The sequence below is a fragment of the Lactuca serriola genome, chromosome 3, assembly GCF_051521515.1.
Source record: "Lactuca serriola cultivar US96UC23 chromosome 3, Lser_US96UC23_V15, whole genome shotgun sequence".
Taxonomy (NCBI): Eukaryota; Viridiplantae; Streptophyta; class Magnoliopsida; order Asterales; family Asteraceae; genus Lactuca; species Lactuca serriola.
In genome coordinates, this window is record NC_136410.1 from 216769193 (window position 1) to 216791786 (window position 22594).

A 22594-nucleotide genomic window follows, 5' to 3' on the forward strand; every position below is an offset into this window, starting at 1 on the left:
AAGATACATACGGCCTTTTGAGATTCTTGTTTAAATCGGCCCAGTAGCTTACAAACTCAATCTACCGCGCGAACTCAGTAACATACATTCTACCCTCCACGTATCGAACTTGAAAAAGTGTCTGTCAGAAGAGACTCTTGTTATCCCACTCGACGAGATCGAGATCAATGAGAGCCTAAACTTCATGGAGGAACCAGAAGAGATCATGGACCGAGAGGTCAAGCAAACAAAGCAGAGTCGTATCCCGATAATGAAGGTTCGCTGGAACGCAAAGCGAGGACCAAAATTCACTTGGGAGCGTGAGGATCAGATGAAACTGATATATCCTCGTCTTTATACTTAGTTATTTGAAACTACTAATTTGCTTAAATTCTAATTTCGGGACGAAATTCCTTCTAAGGAGGGGATGATGTGACAACCCAAAATTTCTATTTTGTACAAACAACATCAAATCAATAGAAGTTAGAACAGTGCAATAAATTTTCAGACTTTTTAGTATAAGTTTGAGTATTTCAGGATTTACTCTCAAAGAGATATCAGGAGAGAGGATGCACTAAGGTTTTGTGCAACTCTGTTATTTCAAAACTCTATAATATTAGAGTTAACTGTGTGAATAAAATATTTTCTGCCAAAAATCCCAGGAGTATATATATGATTCTGAGCCATATTTATTCATTAGTTCCATTTCCAACTAGAGAAAAGCAGAATTCTCTCTCACGGATCTTCGGACTTTCGTCCCAAAACGTGAGTACTTCCATCTAGTTGTATTATAGAGCTTATTATGTGCTTAATAACCTAGAAATCATATCAAAACAACAAGATTAAAGAGTTTACGGCCCAAGAACATCTTTGACCGTAAACCCTTCTTTAAGGCCCAAATGAGTGCCTAAGTCCCTTCCTTTTGCAATGAAACTATTCTAGGCTCGTATCCTAATGTATGTAGGGCTAGAAAACACTCAAGAACACCAAGAGTAAGGTGTTCATGGCCCAAGAAGTTCTTGGACCGTGAACTCCAAATAAAAGGGCCAAAGTGTGCTTTAAACTCTCCATAAGCCTTGGACACTAGCCTAGATGCATTCCTAGTTAACTTAGGGACTTGAAATCACCAAGAAGACCATACCCATGAGAGATTACGGCCGTAATCTCTAAGGGAATTGGTCCCAGGGCCGTGAACTCCTCAAAGGAGTTGAAAGGTGACCTCATCTCTTCCAAGGACTAAACCATCAAGTAACAATGCTTCTAAAGGACATGTAAGACTCCAAAACACCATATAAACCTAAGCTTAGGAGCTTACAGCCGTAAACTCAAGGGTTTATGACCGTAAAATGCTTATTGTTATGGTATTGGAGAGTAAACTCAAGAATGGGGTCCTTTGTAACCCTAAACCCACTAGCGTTGTCCTACAACAACTTAGATGCAATCCATAGGGATTATAACACTTATATAAAGTGTTTACCATGTTATAGGATGTCTTAACATTTTTAATTAGTAGTTTAAGACTAATTGGGTGCATATATGTGTGATTATATGTTAACTAGGATCTTTGGGTGTGTACAAGTTTTCACTTGACACTTAGCAATCCTACACCGTTCAGTTCATTCAAACCACCATCTACAGGTGAGTTCATACCCCTTAATCAATGTTATAAATGATTTTAAATGATTTAATGGGGGGGGTACAAGTAGAAAACAACATGCTATAGAATCAATCACATGTGATTTATAACTATGTTTTCATCAAACTGATTTCACATGCTTCAAAATGTGATGTATGAAACGGTTTTCTATCTTAAAAATACTTTGTTATCAAATGTATTACTTTTGAAATGTTTATTAAAATGACATCAAGTCATTGTTAGTTATTGTTCAAAAATCTTAAATGTCTTACAAAACCATTTTCATCTTCTTGAACAAAACTATATCTATACACTTATGTTCTTATATATGTATTGATATGATAGCTTCCATCCTTCATCCAGTTTCCCACACTCTTGTGTAGCAAGGGTGTATAAACCTGCTTGGACAAACAATTACTTTCCAGTTAACTATTATAGTGATAGTTAGGAGATACATAACATTATTCCTATTACAAGGAATTACACCAGAGTGAGTTCATTCATGAGTCTACACTATACATTACATGTTACATGAATATGTCTACATCGATACGCTTAAATGAATATATTTACATATATATCTATATATATATATATATATATATATATATATATATATGTATACACTTACATGAATACTTGTACCTAGATTCACTATGATGAGTTACTAGTACATTATGTGTAAATTGTTCTACCTATCCTAGTTCAAAAGGATAACTTGACGGGACTAACCATTCCGGAACCCACCAGTTAGCAACAGAGTTAATGAACATCTATGGATGCCAACGGTTAATAGTTATATTACGAGTACCTTCACGGGACTAACCATTCCTTAAACCTGCTACTAGCTACAGAGGAAAATGAAAAATCTACAAATGTTCAAGGTTATACATTTCGGCAGTCGCGATGTCGTGTTTATCATAATGCAAAAGGATAATACTTTTAAGGTTATATTTTCCCTATTACTTTTATTTTGTGTTACATTTACATAAACGAGGAGGTAGACTATATATTGTTAATAGTAGTCATAAAGGGGAAAACCATCTTGTTACAACAAAACATACATGTCTTGGTAAAAGACTACTTTCATACATACAGGTCTTGGTAGAAGACTACTTTCATACATACAGGTCTTGCTAGAAGACTACGTTTATAACTACTAAGAAATATGGGATTTTCTAGGGTTTCATACTTACATCAAAAGTTTCATGCAAAGATTTGCATAGTATTCATAACACTTTCCAAAAGAAGACAATGACACTTAAATACTTATGAATTCACCAGCTTTATGCTGATACTCACTTTCAAAATAACTTGTATTCTCAGGTCACCAATAGACAGGTACCATGGCCAGGTTTTGAGAAGACGGAGCACAGACAAGACTCGTCTTTTATTTTGATTTCATATTTTGGTGTCTTATTGCTTTTAAAGGACACACATGTATTAAATATGTACTTTTAATGCAATGGATGATGTTGTTGCTTGTTTATTACTTTACATTGTTGTGATACTGTACATGACGTCCTCCACCCCTGAACGTTTCCGCCGTTCTCGGTTTTGCGGTATGACACGGTGGGTGAGAGTGGACACCCATTAAACTGCCATTTTATAGGTAGTAACCTTATACCCCCCTTATAGACCGACTTCGTGAATAAGGCCTACTAACGGTAAGAATGACTTTACTCTTATACATATATATAAATATTATTAACTTATAATATTATAAAGTATAAGGGTTGAATTTTAACTTTTAAAATTCTAAGGGCTAACTTGGAATTAAAGTATTCGTAAGAGAAAACTTTTCAAATTTCAAAACTTAAGGGCAAGTTTTGAAACTATTCAAAACTAATTAGTTCCATAACTTATGAGTTTAAAGTAGTTTTAATTAAAAAACTCTTCAAGTTCTATAACTTGAGGACAAGTTATGGAAGACTTCAAATTATTAAAGAATGTAACTTTTTCTTTATTTTGTAACTTATGGAATTAATTAAGGTTACATATTTTATTACTTAATGAAGTGACTCTTGAACCTCCATAACTTGAGGACAAGACTCTTCATTTTTTGTAACCTTTGCTAACTTTTATGAGTTTTTTGAAACTTAAATGTGACTTTTCATATAACTTGAGGACAAGTTACAAAAACACATTTTAAAATCAACTCTTAGATTAATTTGGATTGATAACAATAATTTCACATAACTTTCTATTAATCTAAGCAACTCATAAGAACAAGATAATTAAAATCAAACTTTTTCATGTAATTAGCCTAATCACTAAACTAATTCAAAACATGAATCTATTGACAATTATCTTTGAAATTGGATTAGCATGAACATTACCACATCAAAAACAAGTTTATAAGTCCAAAAACATCTTAGGGTAATGTTCCTAGTCCAATTCCAGCCAAAAAAGTTGAATTTATGCGGTCTGGGGGTCCAACTCGTCGAGTGCACGAACCAACTCGGCAAGTTGGATGCTTTTTGCCTTGGACTCGGCAAGTCCATTCATGGACTCGGCGAGTCTGCTGGGCAGACAACATCAAAACTTGATTTTTCAGTTACTTTTGCAAGTATAACAAGAAAACAAGCCAAGGATCTGATACCACTGTTGGTTTTGAGCATTCTAACACTCGTAAGTGTACATGCAACCCTAAATACCTTGGATCTATGTTTTCTCTCTTATACATACAAATATGAACATCCAAGGTATTATCCTAATCTAGCATACAAAACAATGAATATAACAAGTTAGAATACATACCTCTTTCATGTAGAAAGTCTTCATGAAGCTTGAGTGCCAAGTGCCTCAAGTGTGACACCTCAAATGGTTCACTCAACACCAAATACACTTGGAACAACTTGAGAGAATTCTACACTTAATGAAAATCGGCTAGCCCTTCTATTACACACACTAGTGGCCGATTTTGGTGAGTAATATGATGCTTATATAGTGTGTTACAATTAGGGTTACACCATGTAAACCCTAATTGTCATGACCTTTCATTTCCATGACCCATGGGTTATGTAACCTCCATGGAGCATCCTATGGGTTTAACCCAACTTGATTATGCATGGATCTTTGGCCCACTATATAAGTAATGGATGATTTGCACAATCAACCCATATATTTAATTAGTCTTCTTTTGATCACATAATTAATTCTAAATTAATTCTTCATCAATACTAATTAAATATTATTATTCTTATCATTAATATACTAGAACTTATAATATATTAATAACCATAAGTGTCTTATTTCTCTCATTTAGTCTATCCAAGTGCATGATGCCATGCAACCCAAATAGACCATGCCGGGTCGGGTCAAGTCTCACCAATTATAGTTATGGACTTAGATATTAATCCAACAGTACCTAGATACTATATGATGAGTTACTATTACATACTATATGTGTAGATTAGTTATGTCTATCCTAGTACAAAAGGATACTATACTGGACTAACCATTTCGGCACCCACCTGTTAGCAACATAGGTAATGAACATCTACGGATGCCTACGGTTGATACTTATACTAACAGTACCTTTACGGGACTAACCATTCCTTCAACCTGCTGTTAGCTACAGAGGAAAATGAACATCTATAGAAGTTCAAGGTTAATACTTTTCGGCAGTCGCGATGTCGTGTTTATCCTAATACAAAAGGATAATACTTAAATGGCTATATTTTCCTTATTACTTTTATTTTGTGACATGTTCACATAAACGATGAGGTAGACTATATTGTTCATAGTAGTCATATAGGGGAAAAACCATCTTTGTTATAGCAAAACATTCAAGTCTTGGTAGAAGACTACTTTCAAAACATTCGGGTCTTGGTAGAAGACTAGTTTTATACTGTTAGGAAATATGGGATTTTCTAGGGTTTTCACACTTATATCAAATGTTTCATTCAAAGGTTTACATGGCATTCATAACATCTTTCCAAAACAGAGTAATGACACTTAAATACTTATGAATTCACCAGCTTTATGCTGATCTACTCTTTCAAAATAACTTGTATTCTCAGGTCACCAGTAGACAGGTATGGTGGCCAGGTTTTTGAGAAGACGGAACACAGACAAGACTCGTCTTTTATTTTGATTACATATTTTGGTGTCTTATTACAATGAAAGAACACACATGTATTAAAACCTTACTTTTAATGAAATGGATGATGTTGTTTCTTATTTACAACTTTACACTTTTATGATACTTCACATGACGTCCTCCACCCCTGAACGTTTCCGTCGTTCTTGGTTTTGGGGTGTGACAAGTACCAAGTGAATACACTATGGTTATATACAACGAAGATCTAACAAAAAATGGGATGTGTGATTTCCGCGTTATTTACTGTTCCTTTTTTGGTTGTGGGCTTAGGGCAGATACACACAACTGATTGTTTGTTTACTCTGGGTTTTAAATAACTTGTATCCATTTAGTACTCATAGAAAGCATTGTAGAGTCATATTTACTTATCTTTCATCAAAGTAGGAAATATAGTATTTTCTGTAGGAACAGGCGAACTTTTCTAAACAGAACTTACAACTTACTATAACTTTCTACAACCTACATACATCACTAAAATCTTATGAACTCACCAGCTTAAATGCTGATCTACTCTTTCAAAATAACTTGTATTCTTAGGAGACCAGTAGACAACTACGCACACTAGGATTCAGAAGATGGAGCAGTATAGCTTCATGTCTTTTTGTTATTTACTTTGTAGTCTATGTTATGTGAACCACATACTTTGTAAACACTTTCTTTCAGATGAAATGGATGTTTATTACTTTGATTACTATGATACATGTCTTGTGACACTAAATATAACGTCGTCCACCCCCGAATGTTTCCGCCGTTCCGGTTTGGGGTGTGACAGATTGGTCTCAGAGCATTGTTTATAGTGAACTAATTATATCAAATGATAAAAGATATACAACAATAAATACAATGGGGCCTATGTGCTCTGGATAATAATATATTTTAAGGATATACAATACCTTCTAAAAATATACATACGTGCTTATACATACATACATACATACTAGAACAAGTATCCCAAAAAGAACATAACAGAAGTATTTAAAGGTTGAACACTGTGGTCAAAACTAGACAGTTATGTAATCGTATCTGGGATCAATATAGCCTGATCAACTATATTTATTCGAGATGTGACCGACATGTGTTTGGGAGTGATTTGGTGTTGCAATAGTCTTAAAACTTACCTAACTCTATTCAAGGGATTTCTAGATCAATACATAAAGTTAAATACTATGGGAATATTTTATGATACTATAACACGATAACAAGTTTAAAACATACCAAGTTCATTACATTAAAATACTATAGGAGTATTTTTGACACTATATAAATAACTTCTGTGATAATATAAAGACCCTCACTGATAGATCTATAGTTCGGGAGTGTATACTTCCAAGGTTTTATATAATTGAGATTTTATAGACTTAGGATTTGTGATTTATGCTTCACTACATGTTCCTTGTTTTGTTGTGGTTTTGGAGTAGGACAACTTATTTGAAGGTCTATTTAACCTTAAATTATATACAACTTGTATACATTGTGCAATTATACGAGGACTCTGTAAGGATCACCCCATAACGTTTCACTTAAATCTCATAGATTCTTTAGACACTTCCATTCTCGCACGACAAACCCAGATAGATGTAACTGTTGGATTAATGTCTAAGTCCATAACTATATTTGGTATGTACTTGACCCGACCCGGCATGGTCCATTTGGGTTGCACTTCACCGACACAATTATATGGATAATCTTTTGAGAATAGTATGTTTATGATTAATATTAATATATTATAAGTTCTAATATATTAATATGGAATCATATTATTTAATTAGTATTGATCAAGAATTAATTTATAATTAATTAAGTGATCAAAAGGAAATAATTAAATATGGACTCTTATATATATGGAATGGGCCAAGTTCATTTAGGTTGGGCTAAGCTTTCATGGATAGTCCATGGAGTGTTTAACCCGTGGATCCTAGGAAATGAAAGGTCATGGGTATTATGGTTTAACCCTAATCCTCCACACTATATAAAGATGTCCTTGGTTGGTGAAATTGGCACTAGTGTGGTACACTAAGAAGGGCTAGCCAATTTCACTAGAGAGAACCAAGTACTCATATTCTCTAAAGTCTTCCAAGGTGTCTTGGTGATTTTTGATTCCACTTGAGGCTTCCACACTATTGGGGCTAAGCTCTTAAGGCTTGAAGACATCAAGCTACATCAAAAGGTATGTCATCTAACTAGTACTTTGTAGTATAAGAACTTCATAATATGCTAGTTAGGATTAAAGCCTTGGAAAGTTCTTATTTGCATGTATAATAGAGAAAACATAGATCCAAGGTTTATAGGGTTGCATGTACACCATAGGAGTGTTAGAATGCTGAAAACCCAATAGTGGTATCAGAGCCTAGGCTTGTTTTCTTGTTATACTTGCAAAAACTGCTTAAAAAATCGAAACAGTTGTTGTCTGATCATCAGACTCGGTGAGTCCATGCCTAAAAAGTGATGAAATCGATCCAACTCACCGAGTTGGTTCATGCACTCGACGAGTTGGACCCCCAGACAGCATAAATTCAACTTTTTTGGCTGGAATTGGACTAGGAACATTACCCAAAGATGTTTTGGACTTATAAACTTGTTTTTTGATGTGGTAATGTTCATGCTAATCCAATTTTAAAGATAATTGTCAATAGATTCATGTTTTGTATTAGTTTAAAGTGTTACTCTAATTACATGGAAAAGTTTGATTTGAATTATCTTGTTTATATGAGTTGCTTAGATTAATAGAAGTTATGTGAAATTGTTGTTTTCAATCCAAATTAATCTAAGAGTTGATTCTAAAATGTGGTTTTGTAACTTGTCCTAAAGTTATATGAAAAGTCACATTTGAGTTTCATAAAACTCATAAAAGTTGGCAATGGTTACAAAAGATGAAGAGTCTTGTCCTTAAGTTATGGAGGTTCAAGAGTCACTTCATTAATAAATAAATAAATAAAGTGTAACCTTAATTAATTTCATAAGTTATAAAATAAAGAAAAGTTAATTCTTTTATTAGTTTAAAGTCTTCCATAACTTGTCCTCAAGTTATGGAACTTGAAGAGTTTTTGGATTAAAACTACTTTAAACACATAAGTTATGGAATTAATTAGTTTGGAATAGTTTCAAAACTTTCCCTCATGTTTTGGAATTTGAAAAGTTTTCACTTATGAATACTTTAATTCCATGTTAGCCCTTAGAATTTTAAAGAGTTAAAATTCAACCCTTATACTTTATAATATTATAAGTTAATAATTTATATATATGTATAAGAGTAAAGTCAGTCTTACCGCTATTACGCCTCATTCACAAAGCCGGTCTATAAGGTGGGTATAAGGTTGTTGCCTATAAAATGGCAACTTAATGGGTGTCCACTCTCACCCACCGCTTGCTTGACCGGTGGAGGGTCGTTAGCCGAACGGGTTTTGACGGGACTATAATTCTCCCTTCATTAAAAGTATTAATGAGAAATACTAAGTAACTAAACTCATATAAATACCCAATCTTAGTTACTTAGGAAAAAAGTGAATAAGGTGCTAATCCATGAAATTACACTTTACACTTTGTCAAAGTCGTTAGTGGAGCGTGTGTGGTTAACCGACACACTAACTTGGACTTAACAAGGTAGGTAAAGGGTGACTTAATATTTATCATAGTATCGATGGTGCGTGTGTGGTTAACCGGCACATCGATTGAGGGGTAAACACTTAAGGGTACCAAGTAATTTGCATGGTTACTTCACACCTTGTTTTGTGATCCTCGGCATCCCAGTCACAAAACCTGAAGGGCACACTCGAGATTGAAACATGCCATTGAACAGTTCAATGAATCTCAAAGATCTAGGAATTTCAAAACCAATTAAAACCTAATAATACATTTCGTTTATCTTGGTGGAAATTGGTGAATCGTCATTCACCTACCTTCAAATATTTTATAGCTTGGATTACGACATACCTCTTCTAAGTTATAAAATAGTTTGTTGGGTCCTAGCCTTAATATTTCATATTGGGTGTCATATTAAGGAATTAAGATCAACAATCTTGAATATCTCCCAAAAGATGTCTGGTTTAGACATATATGATCTTCCCAAATCTCTTGAAACAAGCTTTCCTAAATGAAGATGATGTCCCTTGGAAATCATACTTCATTCACCTCCTCCAATTATTCTCCCTAACCCACAAGTTCTTGAAAAGTTTAAGGTCACTCAAGCCCAATTGGCAAGGCAAGGTCTAGGTGTGGTCACGTCTTGGAGATGTAGTCACATATTGACAAGCCGGGAGAGTTGGGTGTCAAAGTCTTGAGAAAGTTGGTGGTTCAATCACTTTCTAAGTCACATAGTGAGTTCCTTTGGGACACCTATGAAACAGACTATGACAAGACCCTTAATGATCTTATCTATTTGTTAAGATCAACTTCCTTAAAACTTGATGGACATTGACAATAGTGACACAGGAAATCCAGAAAAGCATTCTCTTCCCAATGGAAAGGGACCGGCCATAGTCAACTCGGTTGAGTAAATGGTAAAGAGAAAAAGCTAAGTCTGTGATAGTCCCGTGTACCATTATCAAAGGGTCCATATGTTTATATTGCCAAAGAAAGGGGCATTGGTTGCGAAGCTTCCAAATTTACCTAGGGATGTTAAAGTCAATAAGTTTGACTCCACTTCAGGTAAAGTCCACTATCTAACTCTGCTAAGTTTCTATTCTGAGATTCTGGATACATGATGTGACTGGGTCACATGGTGATGTTTTAAGAATCAAAGAAAAAGTGAAGAAACTTAAAGAAAGAATATGCTGAATCTGATCACATAGATGGATTTCTATCGCGTAGTTTGAAGATCGGATTCTTGAGCTACTTCTTAGGAGTTATGAGATATTGCTTAGGAATAGATAACAACAAGTTGTCATATGGATTGTAAGGATAATTTTTTCCGCAAAGTTTTAAAATAAAAGAAAATTTTTGATTTTATTATTTTAAAATATCCTTACAATGGCATTTGAGGAAAAATTGTTGCTTATATGATTCCATTAATAGCAAGAGTGGAAATATGAAATTGATTCTTTCATTTGTGGGAATGTCTAAATTTACCAAATAAGGAAAGATTTTCATCATCCAAGTTTTAATTGGACTGGAACTTGTAATCATGCAAGTTGTATAGCATGATGAATGAGAATTTTCAAGTATTGGAAAATTAAGACTAATTACTCGTTCACATGGATGTGTGAGTCAAGTAAAGGACTAAGGGATCGAGTACACTTTCTTGTGCACTGATTAAGTCCACCACAAAAGATTGATAAGATTATTCGTCATAGTTTACTAAAGCTCAGTAAACATGATTATACTTACAAGCTTAAGTGTAACTCTGAGACATTGGAAAAGGTTCCAATGTATGGCAGAGCGAATAAGAAGAATCAAATTAGGAAGAAGGATAAAAGTTTCTCAAATCTGAAAAGATGGGAGAGTACTTTAGTATTAGTTTTGTGATCATCTTAATGATTAAGAAACCATATCAAAATTAGTTCTCTAAGGAAAATCTTAGTGCATTCTTGTAACTAAGAAGAGGAACTTGAATTGTTGAAATGGTTAAATCAAGAAGATGAGTCATACTTCGTTCCAATACAAGTCTTAGAGTCATACTCCAAGATTGTAACTTGAGTGACATGTCTCAAAGAAGGTTTAAAACACTTGTCAAATGTAAGAGTAAAAGTTTTCTACTCTTGTACATTTGAAATTAGTAAGTTGTGATGTTTTGGATAATACAAAGACCAACTTAGGCCAATTGTGTGAAGTGTTTGTCTTGGTTAGAATCCACACTATCTCTTGGATGTTTGACAAGGGAGTCTTATAGGTCAAGAGGACAGTGGGAGTCTTAAAGGTCTTGAAAGTTTCAAGAACTAATCAAGAATAAAACCTGAAGTTCTTCACTAGCACACGGCTTGAGGTTTATAACCTATCGTGTAGACATATTCTGTGCCCATTCCAGTTAAAGTTGGCTTTGCATATGAGTTCTTAGAGTCCTCAATGTGTTGAACAACAACTTGGAAGCAATGGCAAGCCCTTGAGCTGCCAGGTGGCAAAAAGTTAAGATTGAGTTCAATCCATATGAGTTTGGATTTGTCATTATCCTTGTCCTGTGACGATGGTTATGACAATTCACATGGATAAGAACACATACACCAGCAAATCTAAGTGTCATAAGGTTTCTCTCCGATTCATGAAAATGATGGTGAGGAAACACTTTCACTAAGTAGATTTTAGCTAGATAAAAATTGTGATATTTGCATTCTCAAAGTCGTTAGTGGAGCGTGTGTGGTTTACCGGCACACTAACCTGGACTTGTGAGAAGTGGCAAAAAGGTCTAACCATTATGATTATGACATCCCTCTTCATAATTGTTTAGACACACAAGTGTGCTATCTAAGGGAAGGTGTATGATTTTGATAAAGTTTTATCAAAACAATCTAGTATCAGAAATCTGAACTTTGGTAAGAAAGTCAACTGATTTCTGAGTACATGTCAAAGCTAGTGGGAGCATAAGTGTTATGCGAATAATCATCATGTTAGTGGGAGCATGATAATTATGATAAAGTATTGCAAGCTAGCAATGTTAATTATAGAAGACAAAAGTTTCAATTGGGAAAAAGTTGTTTTGCTATAATTAAGGGAGAGGAAATTATACTTCATCTCAAATCTATAAGCTTAGATCGTGAGGTTTTAATCATTTAGTCAAGGAAATATATATGAATTTCATGTTGGAATGGCTCAACATAAGGAAATTCTGTATATGGGTCCATTATTTGCGTTCTAAAACTCGATTATGATTACGGCATCCCTTTTCATAATCTGAATTATGAGAACTTGGCAAATTGAAATGGACATGTTATAGCAAAAGACTGGTTTAGTCTTTATTTGAGACATCATGAATCGTGTCCCATATGCTTCGAATATAGGATCGATTACATGTGCTATATCCATCCTTTCTAAAATTTTCCAAATGCCTGGGGCATTAAGAAGGAAAAAGGTTTAGAACTGGATATGACTAAAAGGATTAAACAATTGTCGAGGACAATCTAAGGTTTACCAAAGATTGGTTGCTCAAGGACAGTTGGAAGTATAGTGATAATTCTGGAAGGACCATATTGACATAGTCTGTAAGGAGGCAACTCTTGTTCAGAAGTGATAGTCAAAATGGAATCTGGAAATGTTTCAAAGTTAGAATTTTCAATCTGTTTAAGATTTGGAAACTTAATGCAAGAAGGATGTTTCTAAGGAGCTGATCTCCTTTGGAATGCTCTGTAATGGTTGTTGTCTTGTCTTTCTGACTTCGTGCATAATCATTACAAGAGAATCAATGCATATAAGTTTAGAATCTAACAGATTTCAGTAAATTGCATGAATTTGGAATTCTTGCATTTGCAGTAAGGATTTGGGAGTGTGAAAAGAGAATCGTTGAAGTTATGTTCAATTGATCTAGTTCACAAAGTAAAGATCATAGACAAACATAGTATGCATACTTGGTGTGTGGCATGACCAGTGTTTAGAAAACATAGTGTACATGCTTGGAGCATGGGACAACTATTGTTTTAAATTCAAGAATAAAGTTGATAGCTGAAACAGTATACAATGAATAATGTGTAATCATATGGTGATAAATAAAAGGTGTTTTATATATGTTCATAGGTTTTGATACCATATTGGATTCAATTATTCTTGTGTTTCATTTTGCATGTTTTAACTTCCCGAATAAACTAGGTTATTCTTCCGGAATGACTAAGTTATTCAAACCATCCACAGTCGGTCATATATTGGAAGTAGATATGAATTAAGACTGTCATGGGTTGGTTTGTAGAGGTCTAAGGTGTTGGACAAAGGGCTACAACACTCATGAGTGCTCATAAGATCTGAGTATTGGATTCAACCCGCGCTCATTGGAATCACTTCATGGATTTTATCACGAGTGATCATGAGACGATAATATCTTATATTCTTCAAACCTAGAGATATGAGTTGTTACTATGAGTTGGTTGTACATTGATTGCACGAAAACGCATTTGGTAACTCGGTGCTATAAAACGTGCCTTTGTGTATGATTCAACAAGTAGTAGAACAAGCCATATGAGTCGAAGTTTATCCATTCCTTTTACCTTCAGGATAAAAGCGATATCTGTGGGCCCCTCGATGATTTGATGATGAAAAATGGAAGTGCTCGGCCGGGCCAGGACTGATTTGATTTGTTCAATTAGTCAGTCGTCATAAATCGGAAATCGGGAAACAATAAATGGACAGAGAGAATGATTTTAATCCATGTCTCATTCCATATGATATCTAGAATGGAGGAATATATGATCCCTTATCTAATGGACAAGTTCGTTGACAAGATCAGAGTTCGACAGCGGCTTTAAGAGCTACGATTGCAAGTTATGTTTGAAGTCATACGCAATAATAGTTTTAGACTTATCCAAGTGGGAGACTGTTGGATTAATGTCTAAGTCCATAACTATATTTGGTATGTACTTGACCCGACCCGGCATGGTCCATTTGGGTTGCACTTCACCGACACAATTATATGGATAATCTTTTGAGAATAGTATGTTTATGATTAATATTAATATATTATAAGTTCTAATATATTAATATGGAATCATATTATTTAATTAGTATTGATAAAGAATTAATTTATAATTAATTAAGTGATAAAAAGGAACTAATTAAATATGGACTCTTATATATATGGAATGGGCCAAGTTCATTTAGGTTGGGCTAAGCTTTCATGGATAGTCCATGGAGTGTTCAACCCATGGATCCTAGGAAATGAAAGGTCATGGGTATTAGGGTTTAACCCTAATCCTCCACACTATATAAAGATGTCCTTGGTTGGTGAAATTGGCACTAGTGTGGTACACTAAGAAGGGCTAGCCAATTTCACTAGAGAGAACCAAGTACTCATATTCTCTAAAGTCTTCCAAGGTGTCTTGGTGATTTGTGATTCCACTTGAGGCTTCCACACTATTGGGGCTAAGCTCTTAAGGCTTGAAGACATCAAGCTACATCAAAAGGTATGTCATCTAACTAGTACTTTGTAGTATAAGAACTTCATAATATGCTAGTTAGGATTAAAGCCTTGGAAAGTTCTTATTTGCATGTATAATAGAGAAAACATAGATCCAAGGTTTATAGGGTTGCATGTACACCATAGGAGTGTTAGAATGATCAAAACCCAACAGTAACCACTTCCTCATATGTCACACCCCAAAACCACGAACGGCGGAAACGTTCAAGAGTGGAGGACGTCATGTACAGTATCACAACAGTGTAATATAATAAACAAGCAACAACATCATCCATTGCATTATAAGTAAAGTTTAATACATGTGTGTTATTTCATTGTAATAAGACACCAAAAATATACAATCAAAACAAAAGACGAGACTTGCCTGCTCCGTCTTCTCAAAACCTGGTCTCCGTACCTGTCTACTGATGACCTGAGAATACAAGTTATTTTGAAAGAGAGTATCAGCTTTAAAGCTGGTGAGTTCATAAGTATATAAGTGTCATTGCCTTGTTTTGGAAAATCTGTTATGAAGGCTATGCAAATCGTTAAATGAAAATGTTGAGGTAAGTATGAAATCCCTAGAAAAACCCTTATTTTCTATAAGTATGAAATGTAGTCTTCTACCAAGACCCGAATGTTCAGTAGGTATGAAGTGTAGTCTTCTACCAAGACCCGAATGTTTTGTAAGTATGAAATGTAGTCTGCTACCAAGACCCGAATGTTCTGTATGTATGAAGTGTAGTCTTCTACCAAGACCCGAATGTTCTGTATGTAAAATGATAGTTTTTCCTTTGTGTTGACTAGTACTAAACGTGCTTAGTCTAACTCATCGTTTATGTGAATGTATCACAAAATAAAGTAAACAGGAAAAATGTAATATTGTAAGTGTTGTCACTGGGTACTAGGACCAACACCACATCGCATTAAGCGAAATGTATAACCTAATGAACATCTGAAGATTGTCCAATTGTCCTCTGTAGCAGCAGCAGGTGGGTGGAAGGGTTAGTCCCAAATCGATTTCCTAATATAAGTAGTAACCTTAGACCTCCGTAGATGGTCATCGACCACTGGTGCTAAACAGTGGGGTTCGGAATGGTAAGTCCCGTCTATTTATCCCATTGAACCGGGATAGGAAAGACAATTTACACAGTAAGTACTACTAAATCATCCTCATAGTCCTAAGTACAAGTATCCAGGTAAGTGAATACAGGATAATGCACCTATGTAAAAGTGTTACTGTATGGTATTCATGTATGTGTGTCCATGTAACAGGTAAGTATATGTAAACATATTCATGTATCAAGTAAACATCTATAAGTACTCATGTATCAGGTAATGTACTAGTATAGACTCATGAATGAACTGACTCTTGTGTGACTCCTTGTAATAGAAGTAATGTTTGATATCTTCCCATTATCCCTATGATAATCTACTATAATATAACTAGTTGATCACGTAAGTTTACACACTCTTACTACTCAAGGGTGTGAGAAACTAAATGCAAGGTGCAAACTATAACATCATTACATATATAAGAATATAAGTGTATATGCATACTTTAGTTCAAGAATGTAAAATGGTTTTGTAATACGTCTTATGGATTTTGAACAATAATTAACAATGACTTGATGTCATTTGAATAAACATTTCAAAGGTAAAACATTTTGTAACAATGTGCTTTTAAGATGTAAAACCATTTCATGCATCACATTTTGTAGCATGTGAAATCTGTTAACTGACAAACACAGTTATAAAATACATATCGATGATTTATTAACATGTTTGATTCTACTTGTATCCCCCCATTAAAGCATTTAAAATCATTTAAAACATTGATTAGGGGTATGTACTCACTTGTAGTTGGTGATTGGGATGAACTGGACGGTATAGGATGGCTAGATCTCAAGCGAGGACTTGTGCACACACTACGATCCTAATGAACATATAATCACACATATATGCACTCAATTAGACTCAAAAGACTAATTGATAATGTTAAAGACGTCCTAGACATAGATAACACTTTATGTAAGTGTTTTAAGCCGTAAGGACTTCATCTAAGCTATTGTGGGACAGGGTACTTGAGTTTAGGGTTTCCAAAGGACCCTAAATGAGAGTTTACTCTCCATAAACCATCACACATGGAGTTTACGGTTGTAAACTCTTGAGTTTACGGCCATAAACTCCCAAACATGTGTGTTTGGTGTTTTTTGAAGTCCTAAATGCTTTCTAGAATTATTCTAACTTAGTGGCTAAGTCCTTGGAAGGGTTTAAGGTATAGAAGTACTCCAAATAGGAATTTACGGCCTCAAGGCCATTTCCCCTTGGAGTTTACGGCCGTAAACTCCCTTGGGGTGTTGTTTTTGTTGCTTTCAAGCCTCTTGCATTTGTGGGACATGTTCTAGACTTTTATTCCTAGCATTTGAAGGCATTAGGCACACCTTAGTGCCCTTTTTACGAGTTTACGGCCCAAGAACCATGTCTTGGCCGTAAACTCACTTGGTTAAGTGATTTTGGTGTGGTTTAGACCTTCCATTAAGTGGCTACAATTTCTTGTAAAGGTCTAGGGCTTTAGGTGTCCTGAAAACACCCTTTATGTCAATTTATATGGAGTTTACGGCCTAAGCTTCACTTGGGCCGTAAACTCACTTTCATTTGTGTCATTTGATGTGTTTAAGACCTTAAACTACTTGGGAAAATAGCCTAGATGCAAGCCTTAAAGTCCTAGTGTCCTCAAAACACCTTTTAGTGTTAGGAAATGGAGTTTACGGCCTAAGAGAGTTCTAGGCTGTAAACTCCCAATCTTGGGTGGATTTGGGTGTGTTTTCTTGTCCCTAACATGCATACATAATGGTCTAAGGCTTTATCAAAGCAAAAGTGTCGGTTTTGGCTTCATGTCGGGAGTTTACCGCCCAAGAACACCTTGGGGAGTAAACTCCTAGATCTAATGATTTAGCCATCTAAATCATGCTATAAGCATCTAATAAGCATTCTAATACTACTAGAAAAGGGTACTCACAATCTGGGATAAAAACCCGAAGATCCGTCAGAGAGAAAATGGCTTTTCTCTAGTTGGAATTGTGAATAATGAATTAATTTAATTCAGAAAACTATTTATAGTCCTGAATTATTTTGACATAAAATATTTCTATTCTCGAACTTGGACTGAAACATTATGAAACTTGAAATGTTCAAATTTCACAAACCCAGGAGCATCCACTCTCCTGATATTTCCTGAAGTGTAAACCCTAATGTACACAAACTTGTTCGGAAAAGTCGGAGAATCACTGAAATTGGACTGGCTTCTATTGAATAGATATTGTTCGTACAAATGGAAATTTCGGGTTGTCACATCATCCCCCCGTTAGAAGGAATTTCGTCCCGAAATTAGAATTTAAGCAAGTAAGAAATTACACATAATTAAGCGAAAAGATGAGGGTATTTCAGTTTCATCTGATCCTCTCGTTCCCAAGTGAATTCCAGTCCACGCTTTGCATTCCAGCGCACCTTCACTATCGGGATAGGACTCTGCTTTGTTTGCTTAACCTCTCGGTCCATGATCTCTACTGGTTCCTCCACGAAGTTGAGGCTCTCGTTGATATCGATCTCGTCGAGTGGAATAACAAGAGTCTCGTCAGATAGGCACTTTTTCAAGTTTGACACGTGGAAGGTAGGATGTACGTTATTGAGTTCTTTCGGTAGATTGAGCTTGTAGGCCACAGGGCCGATTCTTGCGAGAATCTCGAAAGGCCCTATGTATCTTGGATTGAGCTTCCCACTCTTTCCAAAGCGTATCAAGCCTTTCCAGGGTGAGACCTTCAGTAGGACTCGGTCGCCCACCTGGAACTCCAATGGTTTCCTATGCTTGTCGGCGTAGCTTTTCTGTCGGTCTCTAGAGGCTTTTAATCGTTCACGAATTTGAACGATCTTCTCTGTCATTTCCCGAATGATCTCCGGACCCGTGAGAGTGCTTTCGGGAACTCGTCCCTTAGCTAATTGGGTATCACCCACTTCAGCCCAGCATAGAGGGGATCTGCACTTTCGGCCATAGAGGGCCTCGAATGGAGCTGCCTTTATGCTCGTGTGATAACTGTTGTTGTAGGAAAATTCAACAAGGGGTAAATGAGTATCCCAAGCTTTTCCAAAGTCTATCACACAGGCGCGCAACATATCTTCTAAGGTTTGGATAGTTCTCTCACTTTGCCCGTCGGTCTGTGGATGGTAGGTTGTACTCATGTCCAGCCTAGTTCCTAGGGAATTTTGTAATGACTGCCAGAACCTCGAAGTGAATCTACTATCTCGGTCTGAGATGATAGATAAAGGAACACCGTGCAGCCTTACAATCTCCCTAATGTAAGTTCTGGTAAGTTTCTCCATCTTGTCTGTTTCCTTGATCGGTAGGAAGTGTGCAGACTTGGTCAGTCTATCGACGATGACCCATATGGAATCAAGTCCACCCGTCATCTTGGGCAACTTGGTTATGATGTCCATAGTGATCCGCTCCCACTTCCATTCTCGTATCTCCGGTTATTGTAGAAGACCAGAGGGTTTTTGGTATTCGACCTTGACCTTTGCGTAAGTAAGGCATTTACTCACGAAGGTAGCAATATCTGCTTTCATGTTAGGCCACCAGTATAACTTTTTAAGATCCAGATACATCTTATCTGAACCCGGGTGGACGGAATAACGAGTGTTGTGAGCTTCGGTCATGATCAAGTCTCTGAAGCCACCGTGTTTCGGTGTCCAGATCCGATCCATGAGGTATAAGGCTCCGCCACCCTTGACTTCTAAGTTCTTATCCATCCCTCTAAGGGATTCACCAGCCACGTTATCAGGTTTCAAAGCGTCGAGCTGAGCCTCCTTTATTTGCGTGGACAAGTGTGAATGGATAGTTAGAGTCAAAGATTTGACTCTACGACCAATATATTCTTTCCGACTTAGGGCGTCCGCTACTACATTGGCCTTACCCGGATGATAACGAATTTCGCATTCGTAATCACTAAGTAGCTCGACCCACCGCCGTTGTCTCATATTGAGCTCTTTCTGGTCGAAAATGTGCTGTAGACTCTTATGGTCTGTAAAGATCGTGCTTTTTGTAACGTATAAGTAATGTCGCTAGATCTTCAGAGCAAACACAACTGCTCCCAGTTCAAGATCGTGGGTTGTGTAGTTAACCTCATGTGTCTTCAGCTGTCTCGAGGCATAGGCTATGACTTTACCTCGCTGCATCAGAACACATCCGAGTCCTTGATTGGACGCATCGCAATAGACAATGAAGTCTTCTATTCCTTCGGGAAGGGATAGTATCGGGGCGGTGCACAAGGCTCGTTTGAGCGTTTGGAACGCTCTTTCCTGTTTCTCTTCCCAGTCGAAGGCCACGCCTTTCTGGGTCAGGGCTGTAAGAGGTTTTGCTATGCTGGAGAAGTTCTGAATGAACCTGCGATAGTAGCCAGCTAGACCTAGAAATTGACGAATTTTAGTAGGTGTCTTTGGTGCTGACCAGTTCTCGATGGCCTTAATTTTGGAAGGGTCCACGTGTATACCTTCTTCGCTAACTACATGGCCCAAGAATTCGACTCGTCGAATCCAAAATTCGCACTTTGAGAACTTCGCATAGAGCTTCTCCGATCGCAATGTTTCTAAGATTTTACGGAGGTGTTGACCATGCTCCTCCTTACTTCGAGAGTAGATGAGTATGTCATCAATGAAGACGATGACGAACTGATCCAAGTAAGGACGACTGTGGCAACCCAATATTTCGAGTCAATGTAATGTAAAACCGATCAAATTTAGGTCAAAATGTAACCTTCCAAAAATCTTATTCGGATTAAATAAAGTAGTAGGAATCATATCAAGGTTTGCGTACATAAAAAGAACGTCCAAATCTGACTTCGGATGAGGAAGTTATGAATTTTTGAAGAAATTCCTTAATCACGTCATTTTAATAAATAAATAATAAAAAAATAATTTCGGAATTTGCTAACGGAATCTAAACGAAAGTTGTAGATCATGGTCTCACCTTCGCGTGGATATAAAGAACGTCAAAAACGGAGTTCGTATGAGGGAGATATGAATTTTTGAAGTTTATTTATAATAAATATAAATTTAATTATAAATTCCCGGTAATATCCGAAGGGGAGTCATCGGATTGGACCGAAGTACGCCCTGCGTACCTTCGTACGCCCCGCGTACTGAGATCGAGGGTCTCGGATCGTCCACGTCGCACTATCCGAAGAAATCTAACCCGTCCGACCCGTCCGAAGCTCCGACCAGTCCGACCCGCTGTCCCGTCCGACCCGCCGTCCCATCCGACCCGCGTACCCAGCAACCCGTCCCATCCGAACCGAGGCAGTCGACGCTTCGGTCATGCATGACGTACGCGTACGCGCTGCGTACGAGCGTACGCCCCGCGTACGGAGGCGGTTCAGCCTTCCTATAAATAGGATGCGAGGCTTTCCGAAAATGTTGCTCATTTCTCTCCTCTCTCTCACAACCTTGCCTCGTTTTCCGTGCCCGTTATAACCCGAAGCTCTGGTCTTTTTGCTCAAGTCCCGAGGGTCGATTTTACTCCCGAGATTCCCGAGAATCCCGAGGAAAATCCATTTTCCGAGACGAAACTCTGCCCGGTTTTCCATCTCGCTTTCTTCAATCAATCAAGTGAGTTTCATACCCCCTTAATCAACCTTTTTAAATATTCTAAATGCTTTTATATGCTTTCAAGGGGGGGAATACAAGTTAAATACTTATAGTTATCGTTTCAATCACATGTGATTGCATTAATCACATGTGATTAATAACTAGGGAAACCAGTGATTTTATCACTATTCAAACTGTCTATCAAACTGTTTTACTTCTAAATGTTTTCCAAACCCATTTACTTTTCGAATTTACACTGCAACTGTGATTTAAACAAATGTTCCTTATATTTAAACTGTTTTAATCAAATCTACACCTTCAAATGGTTTTATAGATTGACATCAAGTCAATCTTTCTTTAAAAATAATACTTATGCTTCAAATGCCTTATAAATACCTATTTATGCTTTTATATTATAAATTGCATGCCCATATATGTATAGACGTATAAATAATGTTTAAAGGTCTTAGGAAGGCCATCCACCCTATTTCCTTTTCCTCGATTTGGATGTGGTCTGGTGGGATTATGGGTGACCATCCGAAGGTCGTTTCCATGTTAATTATATATCAAATATACATATATAGACATAAATGTACTTCCATAATCATACGTACTAAACGCACCGTTAACAAGTTACCATCGGGGTAACACAGAATCATACTATTTCAACTGCTGGATCAATGAGTCAGTTCATTCATGAGTCTATACTAGGAAGAGAATATATACAACTATACTAGAACAAGAAACATTTTATCACATATGCAAGAATACGATAACAAATGTGATCCACTGTATCAGAGCATGCCTTAAATGTCATGACCCGAGTTGTAGCCAGAATTCTCTTGGAGGGAGAGCGTTGAGTTTGCGTATAGATCTATACTGGATTGACTATCCTACACCTTGCTGCTAGCTACAGCCGGACCTGCAGGTCTGCGGGTGCCAAACGTCATTCCGTTATTACGACCGTTCTTTATGTCGTTGTTATCAGTCGATAGTATGGTGCAATTATCACATTATACCTTAATATAAATCCGGTTTAAGGTAGTAGTAATTAGTACAACAGTAGTTCTTATTATACAAAACTACAGTACTACAAATGATATACCCATTACATATTTTGGTGATAATCTCACTTAAGCATTAATGTACAAACTATATTTTATCAAATGATAGTTATACTTGGGTAATTACACACTTTTACAACAGACGA